At 38.2% G+C, this 4,794-nt stretch overlaps 1 pseudogene; it reads right to left on the minus strand.

The window, feature by feature from the left end:
* Positions 1-1,834: 1,834 nt before the first annotated feature.
* LOC107000101 (eukaryotic translation initiation factor 3 subunit L pseudogene) lies at positions 1,835-2,864 on the minus strand (annotated as a pseudogene).
* Between the last annotated feature and the right edge of the window lie 1,930 nt (positions 2,865-4,794).

Genomic DNA, 4,794 nt, shown 5'->3' on the forward strand with positions numbered 1-4,794 from the left:
CCTGTCTTCTTCCAAGTTCTCCAAACTCTTTCAACCTCTGCCCATTACCCAGTTCCAAAGCTGCTTCCACATTTTCAGGTACCTGTATAGTAATGCCCCACTCCTTGGTACCAATTTTCTGCATTTGTCCATTCTCACATTGCTATAAAGAAATTCCTGGCCAGGCATGGTGGCTTATGCCTGTAATCCCAGCACCTTGGGAAGCCAAGGTGGGCAGATCACGAGGTCAAAAGTTGAGACCAGTCTGACCAACATGGTGAAACCCTGTCTCTACTAAAAACGCAAAAATTAGCCGGGCATGGTAGCACATGCCTGTAATCCCAGCTACTCAGGAGGCCAAGGCAGGAGAATCACTTGAACCCAGGAGGTGGAGGTTGCAGTGAGCTGAGATCACGCCACTGCACTTCAGCCAGGGTGACAGAGCGAGATTGTCTCAAAACAAACAGCCCCCCCCCAAAAAAAAACAAAACAAAACAAACAAAAAAATTCCTGAGACTGGGTAATTTATATAGAAAAGAAATTTAATTGGCTCAGTGTTCTGAAAACTTTACAGAAGCATGATACTGACATCTGCATGGCTTCTGGGGAGGCTTCAGGAAACTTAGAATCATAACAGAAGGCTAAGTGGGAGCATGCACATCACAAGGCCAGAGCAGGAGCAAGGTGGGAGGAGGGGTCACACACTTTTAAACAACCAAATCTCACTCACTGTTGCAAGAATAGCAACAAGGGGATGATGCTAAACCATTTATGAGACATACACTCTTGTGACCCAGTCATCTCTCACCCAGTCATTTCCAATACTGAGGATTGCAATTCACCATAAGATTTGGGCAGGGACACATATCCAAACTGTTTCAGCCCCCAAGATGGTTCAGAACTCAGGACATTTTAAACCAATTGCCACTTGAAGGCTGTGCCAAGAATCAACTTCCATTCAACTGGCCAACCCTTCATGAGCAGCTAATTGAAATTAACTGAAAATATGGCTATCTGGACTGATGCTTTAGTGGTTTAATGAATTAAATCTATGACCCCAACTCTCTCACTGACTTAATTGAGCAACTATCTGAACAACCTGGACTATGGCATACTAGAGAATGGGAAGTGCCTAAATAAAGTCTATTTAAATAATTTGGAAGTCAAACTTGATGAAAAAGATACTTGAATTTAATTAGACACAGGCACAATGTATTCAAGGTCATGAGTGAACACTGTATTATAGAGGAATGTAAACATGAAAACTAGCACCTTGAGCAGGCGGATATATGGCTCCTAGTATTAGGTTGGTGCAGTAATTGCAGTTTTTGCCGTTGAAGGTAATGGGGATTACAATTACAATCCCGTTGAAAGTAATGGCAAAAACCACAATTACTTGTGCACAAACCTAACAATAGCATGGTAAATTTCCTGATTACATGCAACAGTTCAGACTTATCAAAAAGTTAAGAGTATAAAATGTTGCATCTGAGAAAAAATTTTTTTGACCTTTGAGATCAATATTTTAGTATTATAAAAGCAGACATAGAATGTGAGAGAAAAGTTAAAAGCTGATGGAAAAGTTGAAGGACAAAGTTACCATTCTAGCCAAGTAAAAAGATATACCTTTTGAAGGGGAAAATAAACAGAGGGTAATGACGTGTGACCTGTAAATAATGTGTAAAAAAATATAGTAAAGGTTGAACTTCTGAGATATGAATCTCAAAAGTTTTAAAAAGAAACAGATTTGAGAATTAAAAATTATTACTGTGTGTAATCTCACTGAGAACAAATCTTTTTTTTTTTTTTTTTTTTTTCCTGGCTCCAAAGATCCCTTACTGATACCCATTTGAAACACTTTGGTCCTTAACTTGTTAACTGAGTTGACAGGCTGATGGCTGATCTAGGTAAAAGTTTCATGGTAGCAGAAACACTTCCTGCCTATAATATATCAAAACAGGTTCCTGAATAATGTGTGTGAATGTCATCAGGGTCTCTGTCCCATCTTCTTCAGGGTTCTATTAAGCTCCTCGAATTTGTGAATCTGACAGATGAAGAAATTCCCATAGCCCCTGGCAACCTTGGTGTACGCAATGTGGATCATGTCCTTATCAATGTAGAAGTCAACCTCTGAGGCTGACTGAAATTCACCATCCAGGATTGAGATGCCACTGGTCCACACCAGGTTCTTCATCTTGTATTTGAAGACAAGAAGCTGGATCCTGAACTCCTGCTCTGTGAGGTCCAGGAAGCCAGCCAGCTTGGCCACAGGCATGGTGGTGTGGAGCTTGAGGAAGCTGCAGATGGTTGAAAGCTGGGCCTGCTGCTGTACTTCATCAGAAAACACCTTCAGTTGCTGCAGGAAGGGCTCTTTGTGGTAGTTGGGGTGCACATTATCGTAGTTGGGCAATACAGACGACAGGAACTTGGGTCAGGAGTAACTGAAAAGTTCTTCACAGACTTGTGGGTCACCTTTCTGCATGTGCAGCATCTTGTCCCTGTATTTCTCCTGCAGCTGGAGGTGAATGCTCTCATCAGTACTCATGGGATACATCGTGAGGGCAATGGCCAGCAGTGCATGCATCTGCTCATTCTGCTTGTTAATCATCTCATACTTGTATGTGGTCCTCTGGAACATGCTCTTGGTCCTCTGGATGTAGAGGAGGATGCTGGTAAAGACCCAGATGGCATCCTGGTAGCAACACATCATCAAATATGCAAAGCCAACATAATAGTATGTGGTGACCTGGCACTCCGGCACATGGGAATACATACTCTTTGATTAGTTCGATGGAGAACAAATCTTAAACTTATTTAAAAAAAAAAAAAACTTTTAGTTGAGTATTAATGTATTTTTAATATTTTTATTTTTTATTTTTATTTATTAATTTTTTTGAGACGGAGTCTTGCTCTGTTGCCCAGGCTGGCACAATCTTGGCTCACTGCAAGCTCTGCCTCCTGGGTTCACGCCATTCTCCTGCCTCAGCCTCCCGAGTAGCTGCCACCATGCCTGGCTCCTTTTTATATTTTTAGTAGAGATGGGGTTTCACCTTGTTAGCCAGGATGGTCTCTTTCTCCTGACCTCGTGATCCGCCTGCCTTGGCCTCCCAAAGTGATGGGATTACAGGTGTGAGCCACCGCACCTGGCTGTATTTTTAATATTATGGCTAATTTTAATAAGACCTTATAAACAAATCTAATTCCAATCTTGATTACAAAAGAATTTTATAACCTTTTATAATATTTTTATAACCTTTTATAATATTTTTATAATATATTAATATATTTTAATTTTTAAGACTTTTCATGTTTTTATTTTATAACTATTATATCCATTTAATGCTGTTTATCTTTTAAATTTTTCTTTAAAACAATCCCTCAAAACCTCTAAACTAAGCAAAATTATGTTTCCCACCATGAAATTTCAGGGTTTTTTTCCTAAAAATATCCAGATTTAGGCCACTCTAATATTTGGTTTCAGATTTTCACATTTATACTCAGAAGACTTTGGTCTATAATTTCCTTTTGATGGAATGTCTCATGCTGTATTTGGTATCAAGATCCTCCTCATGTGCTGAAGGCAGTGTGGTTGTGTTTTTTTCTGTGTCTATTCTATTAAAGATTGTGTACAAAAGTGGTGTGGGGAAACAGTACATTTTTCTAAAAATAGGAAAATAAGACAAAAAGCTTGGTGGAAGAATCAAAAGTACAAATCAGTAATAATACTATAAAACATGTTCATAAATCCATAGACAAATTGGAGTAGGGGAAACAAAAAAATGAGGAAGACATTTTGAGTACAAGTGAACTGGCCTATTTAAAGAAACCACAATTAGAAGATGAAAGTGAAACCTCAGCAACAGTACATAAAATTCCCCATATTTGAGCGTTCTTTGTGTGACGTTCCAAAATTGACAAATGCTGTCAAACTTGAACCTCAAAGCTCACAGAGTGTGATGATTAGAATGGAAGGCAAGATATGCTTCATCACATGATCACAGTGATAGGTCACCGTAGAATTTTCAAATGAATACATGCCACATTATGGGGTCCAACTGCTGCTATTTTGACATGGGTAAAAGGGTTGCTTAGAGTACATGTTGCATTTCAAACCTGAATCCCAGACCCACAGTGTTATTCTCTGTGTATGAAATAAATGTTAAATCAGGAAAAAAGATCTCTCAAATATATTTGATAGTGAACATTTCAGAGTGAAGAGAGAAAAAGGTAACATGTTGAGAATAAAAGGAGTTCCATGCTTGAGTTGAAATGCCCTCCCCACCCATTTCTGCTGTTCCTGAATCACTGGGCATTTCTAGATTAAATAATTTAAAATTTGTTCCAGATTTAGTTTAAAAAGCATTATTATAAATTTAGTTTAAAAAGTAATTATATAAAACGGTCTTTTATCACTTATGTATTTTACCTACATTTTCTCTCTATGCAACTAAGTTTATGTACTTGTTTCTGAATCTCTTTGAAGTTATTGAGAGATTCTCTATTCATGTATACATAAAAGGCTGGCTATTCACTGAGACATTAAGAAAAATGAAGCACTCTTTGTTCACCAGCTGGATATTTGAAAACATATAATTAATATTTTTTTAAATGGAGACTTCTGATAACCCTAAATTCCAGGATTAAATATGTGTTGTGGCACATCAGTCAGCCTGATCAGACACATTCTTATGATCTGGTCATGAGAATTAGGAAAGGGAAGGGAATTGACAAGCCCTTTAAGCATGCAACAATAAAAATTCTAAAATAAACATGAGAGAGTTGTCATGTCTAAAACAAAGTAGATACCCTTTTAGA

This window comes from Macaca mulatta, chromosome 9 (assembly GCF_049350105.2).
Source record: "Macaca mulatta isolate MMU2019108-1 chromosome 9, T2T-MMU8v2.0, whole genome shotgun sequence".
NCBI lineage: Eukaryota > Metazoa > Chordata > Mammalia > Primates > Cercopithecidae > Macaca > Macaca mulatta.